Source organism: Dasypus novemcinctus, chromosome 14, assembly GCF_030445035.2.
Source record: "Dasypus novemcinctus isolate mDasNov1 chromosome 14, mDasNov1.1.hap2, whole genome shotgun sequence".
Classification (NCBI taxonomy): Eukaryota; Metazoa; Chordata; class Mammalia; order Cingulata; family Dasypodidae; genus Dasypus; species Dasypus novemcinctus.
The window spans coordinates 71,719,221-71,746,887 of NC_080686.1; the positions used below are offsets into that span (position 1 = coordinate 71,719,221).

General features: G+C 36.2%; 1 pseudogene; it reads right to left on the reverse strand.

Annotated features, from left to right (window-relative positions):
- Positions 1-27,667, reverse strand: part of LOC105746026 (tigger transposable element-derived protein 1-like) — a 32,083-nt pseudogene that overhangs the window by 1,018 nt on the left and 3,398 nt on the right.

Below are 27,667 nucleotides of genomic sequence, written 5' to 3' on the forward strand. Positions count from 1 at the left end.
TATATTTACTTTCCAGGGCTCCAGCATCAAAAGTCAAACTCTGTTCTCTGCTGTGTCATTTTCTCTGAGAGTCCCTGCCCACCAAGGGGGTAGACACTCAATGCCCTACTGACATGGCTGAATCAAAACCCTAATTACAACTTAATCAATAAAAGGGAAACCTCTGAATTTAATACAATCTAATATGCCCAGAGGAACAGACCAGTTTACAAACACAATCCACTTTCTATTTTTGGAATTCATAAATAATAAAAAACTGCCATACCTTTCCAGAAGGTTTTCAATTTACTTTGCCCAGATCCATCTGAGGGATCACTATCTATGGGAGCTATAGCCTTACAGTATATATTTCTTAAATTTTAAGACTTGAAATTCAAAATTACTCCTTGATCCATGGGCTGAAGAATGGATGTTGTATTAGCAGGCATTGCAACAATATTAATCTAATTGTACATCTCCATCAGAACGCTTAGGTGACCAGGTACATTGTCAACATTTCAAACATTTCAAAATATTTCAATATTTCAAAATATCAATATTTTGAGAGGAATCTGTTTTTCTGAGCAGTAGTCAGGAAAGGATGTTGTAAATAGATGTGCTATCATCCACATTTTGTTGTTCCATTTATAGAGCACAGACAGTGGATTTAGCATAATTCTTAAGGGCCCTAGGATTTTCCTGATGATAAATGAGCATTGGCTTCAACTTAAAGTATCCAGCTGCATTAGCCCCTAACAGGAGTGTCAGTCTGTCCCTTGAAGCTTTGAAGCCAGGCATTGACTTCTCTCTAGCTATGAAAGTGCTAGATGGCATCTACTTTCAAAAGAAGTCTTTTTCATCTACATTGAAAATCTGTTGTTTAGTGTAGTCACCTTGATCAATTATCTTAGCTAGATCTCTGGATAACTGGGACAGCTTCTACATAAACACTTGCATCTTCACCTTGCACTTTTATGTTATGGAATCCGTTTCTTTCCTTAAACCTTATGAGCCAAATTCTGCTAGCTTCTAACTTTTCTTCTCCAGCTTCCTTATCTCTCAGCCTTCATGGAATTAAAGAGAGTTAGGGCCTTGTTTTGGATTAGGTTTTGGCTTAAGGGATAGTTGTGGCTGATTTGATCTTCTATCCAAATCACTAAAACCTTCTTATCAGCAATAAGGCTGTTTCGTTTTCTTATGATTCATGTGTTCACTGGAGTAGCACTTCTAATTTCCTTCAAAATCTTTTCCTTTGCATTTACAACTTGACTGTTTGGTGCAAGAGCCCTAAATTTTGGCTTGTGATTTAAACTTAGAGACGTGCAACCCTCCTGTCACTTGAACACTGAGAGGCTATTGTAAAGTTATTCAATGGCCCAGTTTCAATATTGTTGTGACTCAGGGAATAGGGAACTCCAAGGAGAGGGAGAAAGGTGGGGGAAAGGCTGATCAGGGAAACAATCAGAACATACACAGAGTTTTTAAGTTCACAGTCTTTATATGGGTGTGGTTCTTGGCACTCCAAAACAATGCCAAAAATCATACCAAATTTAACAGAGCACAGATCACCATAACAGATATAATAATTATGAAAAAGCTGGAAATATTGTGAGAATTACCAAAATGTAACATAGAGACACAACTGAGTACATGCTGTTGGAAAAATGGAACTGATAGACTTGCTTGATGCAGTTTGCCACAAACCTTCAATTTGTAAAATATGTAGTTTCTACAAAGTGCAAATAAATTGAGGTATGCTTGTAAAACAGTGCAGCTGCTGTGGAAAACAATTCGCAGATTCCTTAGAAAGTTAAATATAGAATCACCATGTGGCCGAGCAATCCCACTTCTAGGTATATGTCCAAGAGACTTGAAAGCAGGAATTCTAACAGATATTTACACATAACTGTTCGTAGTGGCATTATTGATAATTGCCAAAAGATGGAAGCAATCCACATGTTCATCAAAAGATGAGTGGATAAACAAAATGTGGTATATATATACATTGTAATATTATTCAGCCATAAAAAATGAAGTTCTGATGCATGTGACAACATAAATGAAACTTGAAAACTCCGTTTAGTAAAATAAGCAAAACACTAGACAAATATTTTATGATCTCACTTATATGAAATACCTAGAAGAAGCAAAATCATAGATACAGAAAGTAGATTACAGGTTACCAGGGGCCAGGGGTTGAGGGAAAGGACGAGTTATTGCTTAATGGGTGTTGAAAATGTTTAGGTAATGGATGTTGGTGAATGTAGCACAAGATTGTGAATATAATTGATTCTACTGAGTTCTATATGTGAAAGTGGTTAAAATGGAAAATTGTGAGTTGTATGTACATTACTGCAATAAAAACTAGCTTTCAAAATGAATATGTATATACTCTGGATATTAAATCCTCATTAGATTATATAGGTAGCACTTATTTTCTCTCATTGTATTGGTTCTTTAGGTCATTTTTTCACTTCTTGAAAATGTCCTTTGATATACAAAAGGTTTTAATTTTGATGAAATCCAGTTTATCTGTTCCTCTTTTGTTGCTCAAGCTTTTGGTGTCATATCTAAGAAATAACCATCAAATCCCAGGTTATGAATGTTTCCTCCTATGTTTTCATATAAGAGTATGAAAAAATGATCAGTGTCTTCTATTTCAGCCTTGGCACTTTACCCAGATTTGATAAAAAAGTAATTCATGACAATTCTGCTTGTGAACATTCAAATTTGACTTGATTTAGAATGTTATTGTGCAGATTAGACTGAATAAATGTAGAAAACAAAGAGCACCAATTTGCAGCACATCTGTAAATGAAAACAATATATTACAAGCTTAATAAACAGTTTCATTTAGTTGGAAGTTCTTATGCACCACTTAAAACACTGCTGTGGCTCAAAGTAAGTTATTGAATATGGGTATCAAGGAAGTGAATAATATTAGCATTGCAAGAAAACTCTGAAATGAAATATTTGGAAAATTACAAGCTGGTTATGGCAGGGGAAGGAAAAATTAGAAACACAAAATATTCAGTCAGAGTCGTTTGAAAAAAAATAAAAGGAGTAAATATTTTTTCCATATAAATTATTGTCTTGTTCATATTATGCCTTAATTTCTAAAGAGCAAATGATAAAATAGGATCTGGATTTTTATAATAGGAATAGGACTTATTGCTCTTTTTCCATTTAAATATGGATGTCTTGATAATTTACGTGGTTTATTTTTGCATTAAAATTCAGGTAGTCCAATCTAAAGCAACAAAGTACAACCAAAGGAATCTGAAACAGATAAATGTCTTTTAGGATCTGAGTTATACTATATGTTCAAAAATACTAATCTTCCACTTTAACATAGACAAAAAAGCCTCATATTTTCCTTTCAAAAGTATCAAGACAGGAAACTTTTGTAGGTTAGGATACAGAATAAACAAAATACGATAAAAAAAAAACTCTTTCCCATACGGCAAAATTAAAATATAATGCTCTCTAACAGAGATAATACTGGTTATAGAAAAATTCTATACCATGAAGTCATTGTATTTTTAATAATATTAATTCCCAAAGAACAGAGTTATTAGAAGGAAAGGAATTCAACAGTAACCAAAATCCTTTGAATCTGATATAAGAGGTAAAATCTTTGTATCTATGGTGAAAGGTGACCTCCTTAGCTTACTAAGGGTTTAAAGTGTCACTAATATTTTTCTCTTCACAATTCACTTAACACATATCTGATTTGCTACAGTGTTTGCTGACTCAGGATTATTCCGTTTCCCTTTAATCAAATGAAGATATTGCAAATCCAGTGTCTTCTTTGATTTGAGTCAGTAACTAGCCCTTGCATCTTTAAAGTTGAGTCCCGTTCTCTTGCCATTTGCTTGCCTGGCAGTTTTGTACTTAGTATTATTTAGTTAGAAGAATGTTTAACATTGTGGCTGATTTGGATTGCATGAAATAAGATAAGTCAGCTGTTGGAAGCCAACCCAGCCCACACATATTTAAGACTTAAATGCTGAACCTGCATGGTGCATCTTGTTTTAGAAGTTGCCAAACAGGAGTCATAACTGCCTGCATACAGCAGACTGGGCGTAGTCTAAAATGGTCTGAGCTTCCCAAATTTCCTGGCTTTTTTCCTCTTTTTGGATTGAACCATAATAATTTCCTTCAACACTGACGTCTGGTTAGCTCTTATGATTTCTTTTCTTATGGTTAATGAAGGGAGAAAAATTGATTCAGGGGAAAGCAAGCTATGGCCTAATCCAAAGATTGTGCTAAAGATAGATCTCAATTGACACTAAAATGTCCATGTCTGTGTTTTGGTGGGACTATGGTGAACAAACAACAGGACTTAATTATGTTCAGAAAGTAGAAAGACTGGAATAAATTTAAGGCAGAATCTATCCATCTCTTTAATGCTTTGTGTAGAGACTGAGTTCTTCCTTCATTTGTATTTCTGCATTGTTTATTTAACATCCATGAATCTACTAGTCTGTGTAATTCCAACTTTACTTTAAATGCATAGTAAATGTAATAATAAGTTTTCCTTTGTACAGTCTGAGCTATTCAACAGAAATGTATTTTCTCATTTTTTAGGCACTTGATCTGAGTTGTTAGCTCATGTATCTACTGATTGAATTTAAAAATTATTTCTTAATTTCATGCTACTATTTTATCTTTCCCAAAATACAAGAGCCATAAGATATATCTATTAGCTATCTGTATTAAGAACAAACCATTTTTCTGACATGAAATTTTAAGCTAGACATGCAAATTACTGTTTTACTTTGGACTTTTGAATTTGCTAATGAACCTTTTTGAATATAAGGCCTTTACTTAGCAGTGTTTCAAATAATTTTTTACTATAACAATCTATATCTGGGAAAATCATCCTTACTCTGCACCAAAATAAATCTTCCTACCTTTGTTAGTACACCTTTTGTCAAAACCATGGTGAAATATTATTGCTTTATTTCTCACTTAAAAATTTTAAAATTTTGATGTAATTACAGAAAAGTGCAGGAAAAATACAAAAAAATTCCTATGCATTCTTATCTAGATTTTCCAAGTCTGAATATTTACCATGCTTGCTTTTCCTTTATTGTCTCTCTCTACATATGTTTGTCTGTACATATATTTACAAACACATATTTATTTATAAGTTTTTATGGACTGTGTGCAGACATAATGCTCCTTTACCCCTAAATACTTCAATATGTATTGTCTGAAAACAAGGTCATTCCGTTATTTAAAAAGGAAATTATCATTGTTCTAAACTATCTAATAAAAAGACCTTATTCAAATTTCACCATTTTTCCCACTAATATCCTTTGGAGCAAATGAAAAGGAGTTCTTGTGATCTATTTCAGGATCACATATTAGTTTTGTGAAACAATTAGTTTTCATGTTGCTTTAGTCTCTTTTAATCTGGAGCAATTCTTCAGTCTTTGTCTTTTATGACTGGAGATCTTTATTTCATCAGTTGGTGTCAGTCAATTGTCTAATGTCCTTTCCTTTCAACTTACCAAACTCCCTTTAGCATATCTTATAGGGCTAATGTAGTAGTAAGGAAGTCCCTCAGCTTTTTTTTTTCCTCAGGGAATATCTTAATCTCTTTCATTTTTGAAAGACCGTTTTACCAGTTAAAAAATATATGGTTGGCAAGTTTTTGCTTTCAGCACTTTAAATATGTCTTCCTACTTCCTTCTTTCTTCCAGTTTCTGATGAGAAATTGGCACTTAATATTATTCAGGCTTCCTTGTATGTGACACATTGCTTCTCTCTAGCACTTTCAGAATTCTCTCTTTTTCTTTGGCATTCAACAGTTTGATTATAATATGGTGCACCATGGGTCTTTTTAGGTTTATCCTATTTGGGGTTCATTGAGTGTCTTGGATGTGTACTCTCATGTCTTTCATTAAATTTGTAAAGTTTTAAGCCATTGCTTCTTTGACTATTCTCTCCACTCCTTTCTCTTTCTTCCCCTTCTGAAATAAACACAATGCATATTTTGGTACACTTGATAGTATCCTAAGACTCCTTAAGCTTTGTTCACTTTTCTTCATTTTTTCCCCTTTCTGCTCCTCAGATTGGTTGATCTCAATATTCTTATTTTCAAGGCCACTAATTCATATTTTCTGTCCATTCCAGTTTGCTATTGATTTTAAATTTCTGTTTGGTTCCTTTTCATAATTTCCATCTTTTTATTGATGTTCTCTTTGTGTCTACCTCTTGTTTTCCTGATTTCCTTCAGTCCTTTTTTCATGTTTTCCTTTAGCTATTTAAGCATATTTAGGACCAATATTTAAAAGTCTTTGTCTGTCATGTGCAAGGTCTGGTCCTCCTTATTGATGGTTTCTAATGTTTTAATCTTCAGTTTTGCCTAGTAAACTCATCTCTGCTCACCCTCCCAAAACTTGACCTGCATACAGAAGCAGTTTGAGAGTATCTAAATCAGTGTAAGAAATAATTCAATGAAAGTGATCTGGGGCAAAGGATTACCTGATTTAATTCATAAAATAGAGCACACTGGAAGGAGAGAATGTTTATTTCATAAGGAGTAGAGGTGTTATTCAAATTCCTATAAACAGGGGAATTCCTAAGACCACAAGCAAGCACATGTCCAGAACAAGATACAGATGTAGAAAAGATGGAGAGGAACCTGTACTTCACATTTGCCTTGGGCTGATCTTTATGATAGGAGGACTCAACTCCAAAAGAGAGCACCCAGCATATGCAGAGCCAATTGGTAAACACTGTGCAAGGTATTTTGTGTGTGTATGTGTGTGAATATATGCAATCAAAGATGACAAGAAAAATGAAGAAACAGGAAATTATGGCCTACCATACAGAAATTAATGAATGAAACCAGACTTTGGAAATATTAGACAAAACTTCAAAAAATTGTTCTATACACTCAAGGAGATAAAGGAAAATGCAGAAAAAAAATCTAAAAGATATCAGGGAAACAATGAAGAATGATATGAGAATCTCAGTAAAGAGACTGAAGTTTTACAAAGGAACCAAACAGAAATATTGGAGTTTAAGACTGCAATAACTGAAATGAAAGATTCCCTATAAGGGTTTCAATAGCAGACTGGAGGTGATGGAAGAAAGAATCAGTGGACTCAAAGATAACACAATTAAAATGATTGGGGTTGTGAAACAGAAAGAAAAAAGAATGAAAACATTGAACAGGGCTAAGAGATGTGTGGGACACTATAAAGCATACAAATATATACATTATGGGCATCCCAGAAGGAGAAGAGAGAAAGGGGCATAAGGACTATTCAAAGAAGTAATGGTAAAACCTCCAAAATTTAGTTAAAGACATGAATATGCATATTCAAGAAGCTCAATGAACCCTGCACAGGAAAAACTAAAAAAATCATGCTTACTCTGCACAAAAATACTGCTGCTTTTTCCCCCACTTTGTTTTTATTTTGATGTAATTACATAATTACAGGAAAGTTGCAAGACTAATACAAATGATTCATTCCTGTATAGTCTCACCCAGATTTCCCAAGTATGAACATTTACCATGCTTGCTTTTCCTTTATTGTCTCTCCCTTTACAGGTACATAGGGTCAAACTGTTCAGAACAAGAAGAGAGTTCAGAAAGCTGCAAGATAAAAGCAATGTGTTATGTACAGAGGAGTCCCAATATGAGCAAGTGCTGATTTCTCATCAGAAACCATGGAGGCAAGAGGCAGTGGGACGAAATATTTAATTTTCTGAAAGAAAATATTTACCAAAAAAGAATTTTATATTTGGTAAGATGAGCTTTCGAAAATGAGGGAGAAAATAAGATATTTTCAGATAAACAAAAGCTGAGGGAATTCATCACTGCTAGGCCTACCATGCAAGCAAAACTAAAGAATATTCTTCATACTGAAAGGATAGGGCATTATACAATGGATCAAAGCAGCATAAAGAAATAAAGACCTCTGGTAAAGGTAACCATATAGTTAATTATAAATGCCAGTACTATTGTATTGCACGATTTGGTATGTAACTCCACTTGTACTACCTACAGGTTCTAAAATGCAAACACAAAGGTAGATGGATGGAGAAGTATAGGAAGATTATATATGTGAGCTGTTGAAGTTAGGTTGGTATCAAATCAAACATGATTTTTATAGATTTAGTGTTGTAAATTTAAGCCCCATGGTAACCTCAAAAAATAAATTAAAAATACATAGAAAAAGAAATGAGAAGGGACTCATGATGTTACTGTACAAAAAATCAAATAAATATGAAAGTAGGTATTACAGAGAATTGATGAAAAAATATGTATAAGATTTCCAAAGGTAAAATAACAAAATGACAGAACTCCTGCATTATCAGTAGCAACTTTAAATGTAAATGGTTTAAATTATTCATTCAAAAGGCAGAGATGGACAAAATGGATAAAAAAGAATAGTCCAACTGTAAGCTGTATACAAGACTCATCTTAAATGAAAAGACATGAGTAGGTGAAATAGAAAGGATAGAATAAGTATACCAGGTAAATAGTAACAAAAGGAGAACTTTGGTAACTATGTTAGCATCAGATAAAATAACTGTAATGTGGGACAAAGGGGTCTTTATATACTGATAAAGGGGTCAATTAAACAAAAATGCACAAAAATTATCAACATATATGCACCTAAGATCAGAGCCCCAAAATATATGAAGTAAATATTGACAGATATCAAGAGAGAAATACATGGTTCTACATAAATATAGGAGATTTCAATATACCACTTTCAATAATGGATAGAACATACAGACAGAAGACCAATAAAGAAGAATAGGACTTGAATGGTACTATAAATCAGCTAGAGCTAACAGTCAGATACAGAACACTTCACTCAGCAGCAGCAGAATACACACAAATCATTCTCCAGGGTAGAACATATTTTAGGTCACAAAACAAGTCTCAATAAATTTAAAAATCTTGAAATCATACAATGTATCTTCTTTGACCACAATATAATGAAACTAGAAGTCAATAACAGAGGGAGAATGGGAAAATTCACAAATATGTGGAAATTAAGCAATGCATTCTTTAAACAACCAGTGGGTCAAAGAAAAAATCACAAGGGAAATTATGAAATATCTTGAGGCAAATGGAAATGAAAACATAACATACCAAATCTTATGGAATGCAGTAAAGGCAGGGCTGAGAAGGAAATTTATACCTCTAAATGCTTACATTAAAAAGGAAGAAAACTCAAATCAGAGACCTAACCATATAACTGGAGAATATTAAAAAAAAAAAAAGAAAAGAAAAAGAAAAGAATGAACTAAACGCAAAGCAAGCAGAAGGAAAGATATAACAAAGATGATAATAGAGATATATGAAGTAGAGAAAAAACAAACAAACAATAGAATCAGTGAAATAAAATTGGTTCTTCAATAAGATCAGTAAAAACAATAGGCCTTTGGCTCTACTGCAAAGAAATAAAAGAAAGAACACAAATAACCAACACCATAAATGAAGGGGGACATTACTATAGACCCCACAGAATTCAAAAGAATTATAAGAGGATACTAAGAATAGTTGTATGCCAATAAATTAGATAACCTAGATGTTTGAATAAATTCCTAGGAACACACAAAGTACCTACAATGCCTCAAGAATAAATAGAAGATCTCAACAGACCAATAACAAGTAAAATTTTTGGATCAATGATTAAAAATCTCCTAGCAAAGAAAAGCCCAGGACCTGATGGTTTTACTGTAGAATTTTACCATTCTTAAGAATTACCACCAATTTGGGAAACGGACTTTGGCCCAGTGGTTAGGGCATCCGTCTACCACATGGGAGGTCCGCGGTTCAAGCCCCGGGCCTCCTTGACCCGTGTGGAGCTGGCCCATGCGTAGTGCTGATGTGTGCAAGGAGTGCCCTGCCACACAGGGGTGTCCCCCGCATAGGGGAGCCCCACGCGCAAGGAGTGCACCCATAAGGAGAGCCGCCCAGCGCGAAGGAGGGAGCAGCCTGCCGAGGAATGGCGCCGCCCACACTTCCCGTGCCGCTGATGACAACAGAAGTGGACAAAGAAACAAGACACAGCAAAAAGACACAGAAAACAGACAACTGGGGGAGGGGAGGGGAATTAAATAAATAAAAATAAATCTTTAAAAAAAAAAAGAATTACCACCAATTTGTTCAAACTCTTCCAAAAAATTGAACAGGAGGGAATACTTTCTAACCTATTCTATGTGGCCACCATAACCCTAGTACCACAGTCAGATAAAAAATAGCACAAGAAATGAAAATTACAGACCAATGTCCCTCATGAATATAGATTAAAAATTCCTCAACAAAATACTAGCAAACTGAATCCATCAACCCATTAAAGGAACAGACTCCATCATCAAGTGGGGTTCATTCCAAGTATGCAAGGGTTGTTCAACATAAGAAAATCAATTAATGTAATACATCACATAAACACAATGAAGGAAAAAAACCCCACACAATCATCTCGATTGGTGCACAAAAGGCATTTGACAAAATCCAACATACCTCTTACTTAAATTTAAAAAAAAAACACCAACTTTGGAAATTAGGAACAGAGGGAAACTTTCTCAACATGATAAAGGGCATATATGAAAAACCCCACCTAATATCACACTCAATGCTGAAAGACTGAAAGCTTTATTTCTAATATCAGCAGCCAGGCAAAGATGTCCACCACCACCACTGTTTTTCAACATTGTATGAAAGTTCTAGTCAGAGCAGTTAGGAAAGAAAAACAAAAGATATCCTAATTGGGAAGGAAGGAGTAAAACTTTCCTTTTTTGCAGATGATCCTTTATGTAAATAATTCTGAAGAATCCATACCAAAGCTACTAGAACTAACGTAGGAATTTAGCACTGTGGCAGGGTATAAGAGCAACATGAAAAATCAGCAGTATTTCTATCCACTAGTAAAGAATAATCTGAAGAGGAAATAAAAAATAAATTCCATTTTAAAAAGTAGCCAAAAGAATCAAAGATCTATGAATAAACTGAACCAAGAATAAAAAGGTATTATACACAGAAAACTACAAAATATTGTTAAAAGAAATCAAAGAAGACCTAAAGAAATGGAAGGACATTCTGTGTTCATCAGCTAGAAGATAAATTTTAAGATGTCCATTCTACCCAAAGGGAGTTACAGCTTCAACACAATCCCAATTAATTCAAACAGGCTTCTTTGCAGGAAATGGAAAAGCAAATCATCACATTTATATGGAAGAGTAAGGGAACCCTAGTAATCAACACTCCCTTGAAAAAGAAGAACAAATTTGGAGGACTCACACTTCCAAATTTCAAAACTTGTCACAAAGCTACAGTAATCAAAACAACATAGTACTGGCAAATGACAGTCATATGGACCAATAGAATTGAAATGAGAGCCCAGATAAACCCTCATCTATTTCCAAATGGTTTGTGACAATGGTGCCAAGTCTATTCAATTGGAAAAGAATAGTCTTTTCAACAAATGGTGCTGAGAAAACTGGATGTCAAAAGTCAAGTCAAAAAGAATCAAATACCTAAATGTAAGAACTAGAACTATAAAACTCCTGGAAGAAAACATAGAGAAACATCTTAAGGACCTTGTGTTAGACAATACTTTCTTGCACTTAACATCAAAATCATGAGTTTCAAAAGAAAAAATAGAAAATGGCACTTAATCAAAATGAAAACTTGTGTGCTTCAAAGGACTTCATCATGGAAATAAAAAGACATTCAACAGAATGTGAGATCATATTTGGAAAACACATATCTGATAAGAGTTTAATACCCAGAATATATAAAGAAATCCTACAACTCAACAACAAAAAAGAAACACCCAATAAAAATGGGCAAAAGATTTGAATAAATATTTCTCCAAAGAGATACACAAATGTCAAAAAAACACACAAAAGACCCTCAAACATCATAAGCCATCAAGGAAATGAAAATCAAAACCACAATGAAATACCATTTCAGACCTGCCAATATGGCAACTATTAAAAAAGCAGAAAATAACAAGTGTTGGAGAAGACATGGAGAAGAAAGGAGCACTAATTCACTGTTGGAGAGAATGTGAAATGGTGTAGCTGCTGTGAAAAATAGCTTGGTGCTTCTTCAGAAAGTTAAGTATAGATTTACTATAATATCCAGGAATTCTACTTAGATATTTTCTCAACAGAATTGAAAGCAGGAATTTGAAGATATTTGCACACTGATGTTCACAGCACCATTATTCACAATTGCCAAAAATGGGGCATCCATAGGGTCCTGCAAAAGATAAATGGAGAAACAAAATATGGTATATACACACAATGAAATATTTTTCAGCCATAAAAAGAATGGAAGAAGCAGCTAGCCACACACCCTTCTCTGCATTCTATTTGCAGCAAATACAGGGCAGGCAGAAGTATTTATTTATCTATTTATTTTTTGAATTACTGGGCAGGGGATTAAACCCTTCATATTTGGGAAACCGGCACTCAACCACTGAGCTACATCCACTCCCCAGAAGACCTTATTTTTAAATGAAGACAGGTGTTGATAAATATATTGGACTGGCCCTTTTAATTCATAAACCAAGTTTGTGTTTTTGCAATTTATAAGTAATTCCAAAATCAACTCAGAAGAAATAAAAATCAAGGGTATGGTAGATTAAATTACGTACCTCATTAGCCAAGTTCTTTAGTTTTAATACCCATACTGTGGGTGTGAACTCATTATACAGAGGTTCTCTTGAAGGTATTATTTTAGTTAAGGTGTGGTGACAGGATGAGGTTGAGTCTTAATCTAGATTACTGGAGTCCTTTATGTGCAAAAGAAATTCAGACATGCTTAGAGAAAGGCACCAGGAGGAGCTGGAAGCCAGAAGTCAATGGAACCTGGGAGAGAAAAGAGAAGACAGTGACAGGGGATGCCAGGCAGGGATGCTGGTAGGTAGGAACAGGATGCTACAGACTTTGGGGGAGAGAGAGTTATTTTCTAGCACCTTGATTTGGGGTTTCTAGCTTCAAAACCTTAAGCCAACAAATTCCTTTTGTTTAAGCTAATTCACTGTGTGGTATTTGGCACAGGAAAATGAAAACAAAGGGAATACTTAAGTTTTTGTCCTGGTCAAGAGCGTGTTGCTCTGCACTGAGGAGAGAGACAGTGAGATTTTTTTTTTATTAAATAAACTCTATTTTTAATTTTTAAAAGAATTTTTATTTATTTTTTATTTCCCTTCTCTTCCCCCTCCCCCACCCTGATGTTTTTGCTATCTATGTCCATTTGCTGTGTGATCTTCTGTATCTATTTCTCTTTTTGTTTTCTTTTCTCATCTTTCTCCTCTAGGATTCACTGGGATTCGAACCTGGGGACCTCTGATGTGGAGAGAGGTTTTCTGTCAATTGTGCTACCTCAGTTCCTGGTTGCTGCTATGCTTCATCTTGACTCTCCCCTTCATCTCTCTTTTTTTTTTGTTGCTGAGTCATCTTGCTACATGACTCACTTGCATGGGCACTGGCGGCTCTCCGCTCAGGCACTCGGTTTGCTGCATGGGCACGTGGTTCACCACACAGGCACTCATACAGGCACTCGACTCTATATGCGGGCACTTGGCTCACCATGTGGGCACCTGTGTGGGCATTAGATCACCGCTAAGGCACTGGCTCACCACATGGAAACTCACATGGACATTTGGCTTGCCATGCAGGCACCCATGTGAGCACTCGGTTGGCTGCATGGGCACTCAGCTCATCACGTGGGCAGTTGGCTCACCGCCCAGGCATTCAGCTCGCCATATGGGCACTGACTGGCAGCTCAGGCATGCTTTCTCTTCTTATTTTTCACCAGGAGACCCCAGGGATCAAACTTGGGTCCTCCCATGTGGTAGGTGGTGGCCTTATCACTTGAGCCACATCCACTTCCTGAGATATTATTTTTGATATTAACCTATGACTCTTTTTGTTCAATTTACCATTTGCAGTGGCTGTGCACACAGGCTTAATTTCTTGGATGGTCAAAGGCTTCATGTAAAAGATAATTTGGCCTAACATCTTTAGGAAAGTGTAGCAGTGTTCCAGAACACCAGGACTTTTAGGAGGTCACAAATCTGCTCAACTAGAGACTACATTTTCCAATCTCTCTTACAACTAGGTGCATCATGTGACTAAATTTGCATATAAGAACAAATTTATGCAACTTTTGCATCACTCCCTTATAAAAAGAAGCTGACTGCCTTTATATCCTCTTTCCTCATGGCCATTTGTGACTTGATGAAAATTGGAACAGCTGTTTTGAACCCAGAGGTGGGAGCTTTGTGCTATGGATGACAGTGGTGCCTGGCCAAACCTCCCTCCAGACTGTTAAATCACAGAGATATAAAGTTATATTATTAGTGAGTGCATATATGAGAGTAATTTATTATTTTTGTATGTATAATACATGTATTAATTTATATTTATTTGGGGGTGTCTTTGTTATGGCAAGTGAGCATATACCATGCCTAATTCAGGAGTAATATTGATATGAGGGTAACATGTTCCAGGTAAATGGGTAAAAGCAGAAGAAAGCAAGTTGAGGTTAAGTACAAATATTTTGATATGACTAGACTTCAGGGTATATAGGAGAGTTGAGACTGGAAAAACACAGACAGTAGTCAAATCACCATACTACCAAATTTAGATTTTATCCTATCAGTCATAGGGAACCATTAAAAGTTGTTGAGCAGGGGATAGGGTTTAATGGAAGATCACATTGGCAGTTGTATGAAGGATAAAAGATCTTTGCTCTGTCATAGTTTTGGTTTGCCTGTGCCTTTAATCTCCTCTAAGAATGAATAATCAAGGGTAAGGTAATCTGCCTTCTCTTAATTTTTAATTAAGCTCATAGAAAACCTTAGACTTCAAGCTTCAGTATGAAATCAAAGGAGCAGGAATGATTTTTCCAGAATGAGTTTCCTCTACCTGAGCTGTTGTGAGTGGTAAGAAGCCTGGCACTGCCAATGGAGCCACATATCTTTCCAGCAACTCTAGTGTTCAGAAAATGCTGGGCAAATTCTCTTTTCAGAGCCAATCTAAATTCAGATCTAAGTTATGCCTTCTTAGAGGATTTCTTTTCTAGCTGTGCCAGTATTCCTGAGAAATCCTTCCTCTGTAGTCATTTCCACACATTGTGCGGCTTTTCATCATGTACTTGCTGAATCAGCAACACTTTGGTTCATGATTTGTGTTCTTAAATCCTGTAGTGTGCACTTCAAGAAACACCAACTTAGGTATCCTGTTTCTATACATGTTGTTTCATATGTTATGTGTGGGATGCTTGCAACAAAATGCCTGATTATTTCTGGTCTTCCTACAATAAATATACTGAGAGTTTTAACTTTCATTAGCCAACAAAATGATATAATTTCTACACATGTAAATAGAAAATAAACTTTTAGCCATCTTCTATTAATAAGTTTTTATAATAAGTTTTTACTTTGTGGCTCAGTGTTAGCAGTTAAAGGTAAGCTGGCTTACATTAAATTTTCTGGTCATTTGTTTTTGTTTCATCACTCAGAGAAGAGATAAGAGAAAAAAAAATTTCCTAGTGAGCTAAGCCAATCACCCCCAAGAGGATATTCTGTGTGACACCAGAGACAAAGACAGCTAAAGTGGGTGAAATTTTGGCCTGTCCTAATCAAGTTTATTTGGTAATATTTACAATCCTCTTGCTCACCCAGGCAAGGAGGTAACCCTTATCCCTTTTGAATAGTATATCAAAAGGCCATATTGCTGATTCTTTCAGGATGCTCTCTTTGAATCTCATGGATTTTCAACAGACACATACTAAATTTATAAGAGGAGGATATAGTAAGTTAAACTTATTTTTAATAGAAACAACAGTCAAAGCTCAAACAAATTTCTCATTTGAATTTTCCTTTTATTTGATAGGGACAGAGATGAGTAAAAATGTTAAGAGGAAGTTTTCTTTTTTAAACATCAACTTCTAAAGTGAAGTAGTATGAAATCATCTGATTATCCTATCCCTAGGTCTAAAATATTGTCCAATGGAAACTGATATTTATAATTATGATCATTTTATTAGTCAGCCAAAGGGGAGCTAAGGCAAAGTTCCAGAAATCTGTTGGCTTTTATAAAGGGTAATTTTTTGGGGTAAAAGTTTACAGTCACAAGGCCCTAAAGAGTCCAATGAAGGTTACTTCCTCACCAAAGTCTGTTGCCATGTATTGAAGCAAGATGGCAGGTGACCTCTGCCTGGTCTCTCCTTCCTTCTTCCTCTTAAAGTTCTATTCTCTTCAATTGCAAACTATCAGGCAAATGGCTCATCTCTCCCCAGGGGTCCAGGATCAAAACTGGCAAAGTTCTCTCTCTTCCATGTCTTTGGAGCTCTCATGTCTTTTTCTGTGTATCTTCCTGTGTGAGTGTCTGTTTCTATCAGCCCATCAAGTGGGCAGGGACTCAACCCTAAGTCACACTCTACTGGCATGGTCTAATCAAAGCCCTAATCTTGACTTAATCAAGTAAGTATAAAACCTTTGAATTTAATACAATCAAAGGGCATCATGCCCAGAGGAATAGACCAGTTTACAAACATAATCAATATCTTTTTTGGAATTCCTAAATAATATCATACTGCTACAATCATGAAGTACTTAAAGTAAAAAAAAATGCTTTCCAAATTTTTAAGGAAATATTGATCCTCCAGCAAGTATTTATCAATTATCTACTATTATTATGTCCCCAACAACCAATAAGCTTCATATTCTTAGCCCTGTTTTGGAGACGAAATTGAGGCATAGCGAGTTTTAAGAACCTGCTCAAGATTTCACATCTAGTAGGTGGCAAACAAAGGAGTAGTAACAAAGCTCATAATAGTTTAACTTTCCTCAAGGACTTGACAATCTAGAAGAAAGGATAAGACTAACATATGAAAATAATAGAGAATAATTGAACACAGAACCATAGGGTAGTGACTATGTACTGTGTAGCAGAGATTCAGAAGATAATTAATGGAGGATGTAATAATTAGGCTTTAAGCATAAGGTGAGCCTTGAGGTACATCCTGAGGATGAAACAGTTTGGACAGGTAGGGGGGGAAATGCAATTTGGTCACGGATGAGTAGTCAGAGAAAAATAGTGCCATGAAAAAAGAGCAGAATGTAAGTTCAGGATATTTTCAATGCTACATACATTTAACTTTTGTCATTTTTCAAATTCATTAATCTATCAAGTCAACCACATTTCCAACCATTATGGACAAATAAGACTTGCTATGAAAGTCAATTTTAGACTTTAGAGGTGGAAGACCCTTTAAAAATCTGTTCTGAGACTTGGGGCACAGTGAGGGCTTGTCATTTATAGAAAGGTATTTTTTAATTTCCATTGCCTATTTGGAATTCAATATACTTCACCACCACACTGCTCTGGGCAACGGGGGAAGGAGAATAGGAGGAGCCTACAGTACTGAGTATACTCAAATGGCCTCTCCTATCCAAGTACTAAGCAGACACAATTCTGCTTAGTTTCCCAGATTGTAGGGCTGTCAGATGGAAAGGAAAACAAAGTACATGGAGTTCACTTCAAGGCACACATGTGAACGGGTATTTCCTTTCTTGGTTGTTCGAAGGCACCTTCATCACGGTACAAAGGAATTTTCTTCTTTTTCTCTATACAGTGGGGATTTTTACGCACAAGTTATAATATCCACAGACACACATTTTCCTGTCTGCAGAGTCATATCAAATGGGTGACAAAGCAAACACACAATAGGCTTCTGGGCTATAATGTACAGAATCTGAAACACAGGAGTTTGAAAATTGAAAATGAATAGGGGCAGTACGTTTGTGCTTTCTACTTCAACCTTGCTCTTAGTATGAAAATAAAACTTTAAAAAACCCATAGTTCACAAATGTTAGGATTTTGGCTAGGAGATTAGAGTTACTAAGCAGACAGGTAGGTCAGAAAGTATAGAAAGAAAATTAAGTTGCAAAGAATTGCCTGATTCTCAGAGGATTCTTAGAAGGTCATTCAGTGGATATCCTTAATATCTACTTGATAGGTCTTTAAAAATAGCAGCAATACTTTTTATCTTCTTTGATATTTTTCAGTGTGCATGCAAATGGATACAGAGGGCTGGGTTCGATGACTACTATCCCACCCTTGCAGATCTGTGACAACATTAAAGTCCATTAAAACAAGAGATTGGCCTGTAGATATTTAGTGGTATTTAGCAGTGACATATTAGAAATTCTATCTTGCCAAAATAAAATGACACAGACAACCAGCAAGATGGTGGAGGAGTAAGGTGCTCCTAGAGTCAGCTCCTGCTACAGGGCAGTTAGTAAACACCCAGAGCTATCTGGAGCTAGCTGAGGCACCTGTTTGGGGGCTTTAGGAGATCCTGCTACATCCTTGAGGGAATGGAAGGAGGAGACTGCCCATCTGCAGAGAAAACTTGTAGAGTGCTCCATGCCATGGAGGCCAGTGCCCATCCTCCACTGGAGGCACAAGCTGCCTCAGGAGCTGTTCTGTGGCTGGAATTGAAAGCTTCACTTCCCAAAAATGGGGAGAGCTTCAGCTACTGATGAGTAAGTTTAGTGGGCTAAAGTATAATCCTGAGAACAGTTAAAGTTTGAGCCTGTCCAAATCAGAAAGAGGCCAGTAGCTGCCATCTGAACTCTGCTTCTGCTATGGGAGGAAACAGGGCAGACTGAAAATCCCAGTACTAGTGGGGACTGGCTTCTTTCTATCCAGGTCAGATTTCAGCTCTAGCCTAGATCCCAGTGTCACCTCCAGCAGGGAGGAAGCAGCGGGATCTGAACCAGCCTCTCCGGTAAATTACTGGCCAAGCCATGGAGGCTGGTGATTATTATACTCTGGTAGTATGAGCTGCCCCAGGAGCTATTCTGTGGCTAGAATTGGAAGTTCCATTTCTCAAAAGCAGAGGAGAAGGAGACAGTTGGCTGCCAATTTTGGCTACTGATTGGTAGACTCATCTGGCTAAGGTAAAAGCCTGGGAACAGCTGGGGTTTGAATCTGCCCAAGTTGGAAAGAGGCTGGTGAATGCCATTTTGACTCTGACCCCAGCCTGAGGGGAAGCCAGGACCAAAAATCACAGTGATTATAGGAACCTGTTTTTTTCACCCAGATCGGCCTGCAGTCCTAGACTAGGCTTCAGTCTCTCCTCTGAAAGGGAGGAGGCTGGTGGGCCCTGCACCAGCCTATCCAGTAACTGCAGGTACCTTTGGCTGGCACAGACTGAAAAACGGAAGTCTGCTGGGGCAACTGTGGTCATCTTGAATCCACACTACATAGACTGCTGTCCACATCTGCTGCTCCATCCCTGCCCCAGACAGGGGAGAAAGGGGCATGAAGCTTCATCAGTCTCTCTGGGCAACTACAGTCTAGGCCTGCACAACTTGGATTATTCCACACAGTTGTGACTCTGTCCCTACCCCTGGCAAAAGAGAAAGTTGGGAGAAGCTTCATCAGTTCCGGGCGCAATGAGGGCAGTGTGAGCCTCCACAGCTTACAGCACTAATTACAACCTTAGCTCCTACTGCACAACCAGTTAAGGGAGAAAGGGCAGGAAGCCCTAAACTAAAGAGAAAAACTGCATCCAGAATAAAAATACTCTAGTAATCCAGATGCCAAGACAACAACAAAAAATTACAATCCACACCAAGAAACAGGAAGCTATAGCTCAGTTAAAGGAAAAAGATAAGTCTCCAGATGACGTAAACAAATTGAGACAACTAATCATAGATGTTCAAGAAAATCTCCTTAATAAATCCAATGAGAAGGCAAAAGAGATTAAGGATATTAAGAAGACACTGGATGAGCACAAAGAAGAATTTGAAAGCATACATAGAAAAATAGCAAAACTTATGGGAAAGAAAGGTGCAATAAATGAAATTAAAAAACATTGGAATCATATAATACCAGATTTGAGGAGGCAGAAGAAAGGATTGGTGAGCTTGAAGAAATGGCCTCTGAAAGTGAACATACAAAAGAACAGATGAAAAGAATGGAAAAAATTGAACAAGGTCTCAGGGAACTAAATGACAGTAAAAGGCATGCAAACATACATGTCATGGGGGTCCCAGAAGGAGAAGAGAAGGGAAAAGGGGCAGAAGGAATATTTAAAAAAATAATGGTAGAAAATTTCCCAACCCTATTGAAGGACATAGATATTCCTGTCCAAGGAGCACAATGTACTCCCATCCAAAAAAATCCAAATAGACCAACTCCAAGACACATACTTATCAGAATGTCAAAGGCCAAAGGCAAAGAGAGAATTCTGAGAGTAGCAAGAGAAAAGCAATGCATAACATATAAGGGATATCCAGTAAGATTAAGTGCTGATTTCTCACCAGAAACCATGGAGGCAAGAAGACAGTGGTCTGATATATTTAAGATACTACAGGAGAAAAATTTTCAGCCAAGAATCTTATATCCAGCAAGAATGTCTTTCAAAAATGAGGGCAAAATTAGAATATTCACAGATAAACAGAAACTGAGAGAATTTCTAAGCAAGAGACCAGAATTTCAGGAAATACTAAAGGGGGTGTAGAGTCTGAAAAGACAAGACAGGAGAGAAGGGCCTGGAAGAGAGTCTAGAAATAAAGATTATATCAAAAGTAACTAAAAGTGTCAAAAGAGTGGTGAATATAAAATCTGACAGATAAAACTCAGATAGTCAGGAATAAACTTAACCAAAGATATAAAGCACTTGTATTCAGGAAATTGCAAGTCAATATTTTAAAAAATCAAAAAATGCCTAATAACTGGAAGAACATTCCATGCTCATGGATTGGAAGACTAAATATCATTAAGAAATTAATTCTACTCAAATTGATATAGAGATTCAATACAATAACAATAAAAATTCCACCAGCATTAAAAAAAAAAAGAAAGAAAATTGAAAACACAATCATCAAATTTATTTGCAAGGGTTAAGGGGACCTAAATATCCAGAAACATCATAAAAAGGAAAAATGAACACTCATCACCAGATTTTAAATCATATTACCTAGCTATAGTGGTTGAAACAGCATGGTACTGGCAAAAAGACAGGCACATAGACCAATGGAACCAAATTTATGGTTCAGAAATAGTCCCTCACATGTATGGTCAAGTGGTTTTTGCCTAGCCTGTCAAACCCACACAGCTTGGTCAGAAAAGTCCATTCAACAAATGGTGCTAACTGTATGTCTATAGTTGAAAGAAGGCAAGAAGACCCCTATCTCACACCTTATCCAAAAATTGGCTCAAAATGGATAAAAAAGATAAAAGCAAGAACCATAAAGCTTCTAGAAGAAATTGTAGGAAAATATCTTCAAGACCTGGTGGAAGGTGGTGGATTCTTAAAGGAGATAAGAGGAGATTGAGATGGACTACTCATGTTATGTATGTAGAAGTTTTAATTAGCTTTACTGTAAAAGTGTGGAAATGTATAGAGTGGATGGTAACACAGTGAGTAACAGCTAGTTCATAAATGGGAACGTATGCAAATGCCAATTGATGGAATGCTAGAGAATAATCTAGTAACTGAATAGCACAGTAAACCAAGAGGTGGAAGAGAATTGTAGTTGATGGTACAGATGCAAGAGTGTCCTTTGCAAACTAGAGTGAATGTACATCACTACTGCAGGGTTTGGGAATGTGGAGAAACATGGAAATAATATAGCTGGAGTGACCTGTGGACTGTGGTTAGCAGAAATAATACAATATTCTTGCATCTATGTGAAAGATATACTGTGTTGATAATAAGGCAGTATGGAAAATGTGAGCCATATGTACACTATGGACATGGTAACAATCAGATGATATTATCTTATCTGTAGCAAATGTTCCACCACTGTGTGGTGTGTTGATGGAGGGGTGTTGTTTGGGAATTCTGCATATGTGCATGATTGTTTTAGAAGTTTACAACTTCTGTCATAAAAATACATTTAAAAAATAATAGGGTGGGTTGGGGGAAAAAATACACCAAATATAAATTTAGGGCTATAATTAGTAGTAAGATCTTGGTAATAGTCTTTCATAATTTGTAACAAACGTCTCATAACAATGCAAGGTGTTGGTGGAGGGTTGATGTATGGGACCCCTGTATTATGTTATGCATGTTTGCTTCGTAAATTCACAACTTTTACTATACACTTAATTGTTTATGTATGTTCATATATAAATGATATAAAGATAATAATAGGGTTGGTTATGGAAAATACTTTTGTATAGTAATATTTTGACAATATTCTTTACTCATTAGTTAAAAAGGTTTAACAACAATGCAACTTGGTGGTGGTAGGGTAAATTATGAAAGTCTGTATGATGTTATATATGTTTGTTTTATAAGTTCACAAGTATTATTATATACTTATTGTTTATGTATGAGTGATATGCTTCAACAAATTAATTTTTTTAAATGACACTATTTTTAATATAGTTAGAAATTGGAGGACTAAAACAAAAATTTCATAGAGTTCCTGAAGCCATTGTTAACTAAGAAATGCATGCCTAAATATATCTTGTCTTCTTGTAGTGTGAAGAGTGCCTTGAGTAATTCTGTGTTTATACCCCCAATAATCAAAAAAAATCTGTAAAGAATGACTATTTCCCTTACTGGGCCTCTTCCTTGCTTTTGTATTTTGGGCATGCATCCCTAAATAAATGAGTGGTGAGTCTTCAGGAAATTGGGGTCTCCTGCCAATATAGATGATTCACCTAAAAAGTGTATTGTATGCTTCTGCAATGTTTATGCAAACACTATAATTATCTTTTGCCTCTCTAATTATCTTTTGCAAATGCCTCTTGTTACAGAGCAGGACTTTGAAGTAAATAGGGAGTTGTTATCCAAATTCTTGTTTTTCCTATTTAGGTCACTTGAGTTCTGTTCATTAAATGGGACATCTACTATGTGTTAGGCATAATTCTAAGCACTGGGAATAAAATGAGAAAGTGATGGACATAGTTCTTATTATTATATATTCATTATCTGGACTCCCAAAGAGACCAGTAATAATTTAATATGATTAGAAGAAATAATCCTTTGTATAAGCTAAATTGTTGCCAGAATTATTGTAAAACTAAGAGTAGAGAATTTTGGAATTGGAAAGGATTTGTGAAATGTTTCCTTTTGAGTCAAAAATCCATTTTTAAAATAACTGGTAGTTCTAGATAAATCAGATTTTCCAATTTATTCTTGATGTATAGAATATAGTATATTTTCACAGATCTGCAAGAGCAGTGTTGGTAAGTGAAGCAGGCAACGAGTAACCAATTTCAAATCATGTTTCTTGTTTCTAAAATGGTTGTCTGTCATAACTCTGGAAAACCAATACCATGAATTTTTAAAATTATCATTAGACAACCCTGGCATAATTTATGTTAAGAGGTTTTGGCCTGTTTATGTACCCAGGGGTTTGCCAAAATTAGTAATGTGATATTCCATATTTAGCAAACCTATAGAGCAATAAATAAGCCCACATGACTATTGAGGAGTGTTGTTTGTTTAAATTCTCTCTCTCTTTTTTTGTGGCATTCATGAAATAGAGGGGTCTTCCAACTCAAATTCTGCAATATTAGGCAGCAAGTTGTACTCTGAACCAAACCAGATGGTGATCAGCTCTATCCTTATTATCAACTCAATACGGCGATGGTTACCAGACCTTACTTGTGACGTGAACATTTGGAACAGATTAACAGCAGTTAGACTGAAATGAGAAACCTCCATTTTACTAAAAGTTTCAGAACATATCACACCATAAAATCATAAAGGCTAGGAAGAAATATTATGGGGGAAAGAGTTTGCTGTCTACCTTGGTTTCTCTGTGCAGGATGTGTTATTTCCCTTTTATGGTTGCCTTTTTCAAAGGAATTTTATTGAGCAATATTGTGAGGATTAGGACTTATTAGCCTATCAGCTTCCTCAAGTACCCCATTCCACAACCAGTTACTGAATTTATCTCATTGTAGCCACAATCAATCTAGAACTTAGGTAAATAAGGGAGACTATTGGCACTTTGGGGATGCTTCCTTTACAAGATTTTCACACACACACACACACACACACACACACACACCCTTGCAAGTTTAGAGGCTCCTGCAGTCCCTGAAATGCATGATGTGATGGGAAAAATTTGGGCCACCTAAGTTTGGATTTGGGATGGATCTGGCTGAATGCTTTATGCTTTGTCTTGTCTGGCAATGCCATTTTCTATCTACTTCTTAGAGGTGATCTTTTCTTTTTGGCATCTATTGGTTAAAGTCATTGTTAGCACTTTTTAGGACCAGGGCAAATCAGTATGTATACAGGTGAAACAAAGTTAAAGGGAACTCCAACACCAGCAATTCTTAGAGGTAGATCTATCAGGACAAAATGTTGAAATAGACCATCCCTGAGTTCAGTCCCCATTTTGCAGTATAGAAAACTGAAGAACTGAGAGGTTAAAGGAGTTTTCCAAAGACACATAGTTGGTATGAGTGGTAGATATGATGAGGAAAGGATGTGAGTGTTGCTGATGTATCAATATTCTCCCATGACCGTGGTTCAGAGACAGACAAAAGGCTAGGTGCTTTACTTTCTATACCCAAATGAGTAGGTTCACAGTGGCAGCCCTATTCTTGTTTCTGTGGTAAGCCCAGTAGCCTGCCAGAAAAAAGCCCTTCAGAGAGAGGCCAACTGGACCTGTGCACTTTTGTTTATTCTCTAGCCAAGACCTTGTTTCAAGAATGATTGAAAAGCCTTTTGTCTATTTCTTGGTGTGATAGGAAATAGAAATTCCTCTTTAGAATTGGGTTTTTGGAGTCCTTTGTGCTGTACAGAGTAAGGGAAGGGGAAGACAAAACGCCTAGAGCCAAGAAGTTAAGAGCTCATGGGTATACATGACCTGAATTTTGGGATTTAGTTGTTAGGAATGTAGACATTGGAGTCAGGAAAGACATGGGAAAGAATGGCAAGAGTTGAGAAAGATAGGCAGGAAGCAATCATTGCAAAATCTGATGTTATATATGCTGTTTAAACACTTTAATTTTTTAAATTTATGATTCTTTGTGAGCACTTTTTATACCATTTAGTATTATTACACCTTAATTTTAGTAGCTATAAATTATCCCCTTATATGGGAATAGTATAGTTTATTGAACCATTCCCTATTGATTGAGTTTTCAATTTTTCTACAGATACCACTGTAATAACCATTCTTAGAAATTCATCTTTGTTCATACACATGCCTATTTTATTAGGAAACTTTCTAGAAAGAGAGTTCCTGGGTGAAAGAATAATCAAAAGCTTTAAAATTTGCAGGGTATTACCAAGTGGCAACAAATTAAGTTCCTTTGCATTACTGCTGATACCCAAGGATATGAATTATATGCAAGAGCTTCACATTGCATGTATTTAGTCTCTCCTCAGATTTGTTGGTTGTGATTTTTCCTCGTGGTATAAGGTATCTTGCAAATAATCAATGCACCAGTTTCCTCAATTGTTCTAAATACTAGAGTTAAACTTTTTTAAAGATTTATTTATTTAACTCTCCCCTCCCCACCTCGTTGTCTTCTCTCTGTGTCCACTCATTGTGCATTCTTCTGTGCCTGCTTGTCTTCTCTTTCGGTGGCACTGGGAACTGATCCTGGGACCTTTCAGAGTGGAAGAGAGGTGCTCAATCTCTTGCACCACCTCAGCTCCCTGGTCTGTCTCTTTTTGTTGTGTCATCTTGCTCTACCAGCTCTCTGCTTGGGTCAGCTTGCTGCACAGGCCAGCACTCCTGCTTGGGACAGCACTCTGCTCAGGCCAGATTGCCACGTAGGCCAGCTTGCCTTCACCAGAAGGCCCCAGGAATCAACCCCCCTACCTCCTATAAGGTACATAGGAACCCAGTCACTTGAGCCACATCTGCTTCTTTAGAGTTAAAATTTGGAATTGGAAAAGACTTCTGAAAGTTGAAACAAGAATCCATTTTTAAAATTACTAGAAGATTTAGAGTAATCAGATTTCCAATTTATTCATAATGTGATAGATAGGTAAAATTTCTCCATCCTTCTATCTATCCATCCAGGAAAGAAACATAGTCTCTGCCTAAAAGTATTTTATAATTTAAAAAAAAAGGAAAGAAGAAAAGTAAAAGATAAAATCAGGGACATAAATAGATATGTACTTTGAAAGTGAACTAAAGTATTAATTTCCCCTTACATCTTTTAGAAGGTAATATTATATATTATTGGTTAATGGTTGGAACTGCTTACAGTAAGGATCTGTAATTTCATAATATTCTTAAACATGAAGATATTCCCACTTGTTTCAGAAACTTTAAAGAAATCATAGTGAAGATAAATGAAATTAGGTGAGAGATGAAAAAAACAAGATGATATATTTTTTTCTATGATTTCTTTCTCTTCCCTAGTTGATATTCACAATTTGCCTTGGTAGAGAAGATCTTGAGTGCACTGGCCACCAGAGAAATCTTATTCCCACTGTGGCCTTTATGTTTCTAGTGAGATGAACATTATGGCTGACTTAGAGCCATCTCATTTGTGTTCAGTACAATTGCTTGTTAAATGATCACATCCCACAAACTTACTTTTCCGTGACAGTAATACCCAATTCTGATTCTTCTTTTTCTTATTTCAAATACAATCCTGCCAAATGCTGGGTATATATAATAGTAGGTGCTCAGTAAATGCTTGATTACTTCATTGACCTGAAAAGAAATTGTTAGTAGGTTGAGTATTCTCATTATAAATCTGCCATGTGGGGAAGATTGTAGATATGTAACAAAGTATCCTTTTTGGTATCAGGAAAGCATGCTTGATGTAAGCAAAGTGTGTTCGGGTGGCTTCAGATCTTACTGGCATTCTAGGTAGTGACAAAAACTCAACATCTCAGTAACTTTTTACCAGTTACCATGTGCTTTAAGAAATCCATTTCTGCATTTTCTCAACTATCCTATTTTCTCAAATAGTTAAAAATTTGGCAGAGCCAGTCAACAAAAAGACATCTAACCAAATCCTTAAATAGAAGGCTTGGCCCCCATCCAATGCACCTCTCCTCTATACGATTCTATTTGCATACTCCTAAGGCCACTCTGGTGTTCACTTAGCAAAGTCCTTTTCCTACATTAAATCTTTGTCAACTAACACTACAGAGGAAGAGTTTAAAGTATTACTCTTTTCAGAAATAATCGCATTTTATTAGGGTTGTCTTTGGAAAAGAAAAGACATTATGCATTGCCACTTGACTCCAAGCAATACACAATGGAGGGGATTTTAGTTAATGTGAATACTATTTGGAAAGTTTTTTTTAGGAAAGTACTTGCCCATCTTCCCTCCAATCACACCTGATAAGTGGATACCAATTTGATTGAAACCTGACCTGGAATTCTGCCTGGTCCCTCTCCCCTGAATTAAAAGGATGGCCTCTCTTTATAATCTGCTTTCTGTCTCTACTATTCTCCTGAAACCTATGATGACTCAATGGCCAAATCCAATGGATACTTTTCAGCCTCCATCCAATTTGACACCCCCTTGCTTATAAGTTTCCCTTTTGAAACATTTTTTGGTTTCAGTACATTATTCTCTTGGATTTCCTTTCCACTTCTCCAAATATTTCTTCCTGCCCTCTTCACTCTTTTGTTCTTCCGCCCACACACTAATGTTGGTATTTCTATTATGTAAGCAAACCTCTTCTTTTCTTGCCCCCAGAGCTTCTCCTTGGATGATTTCTTTCCTT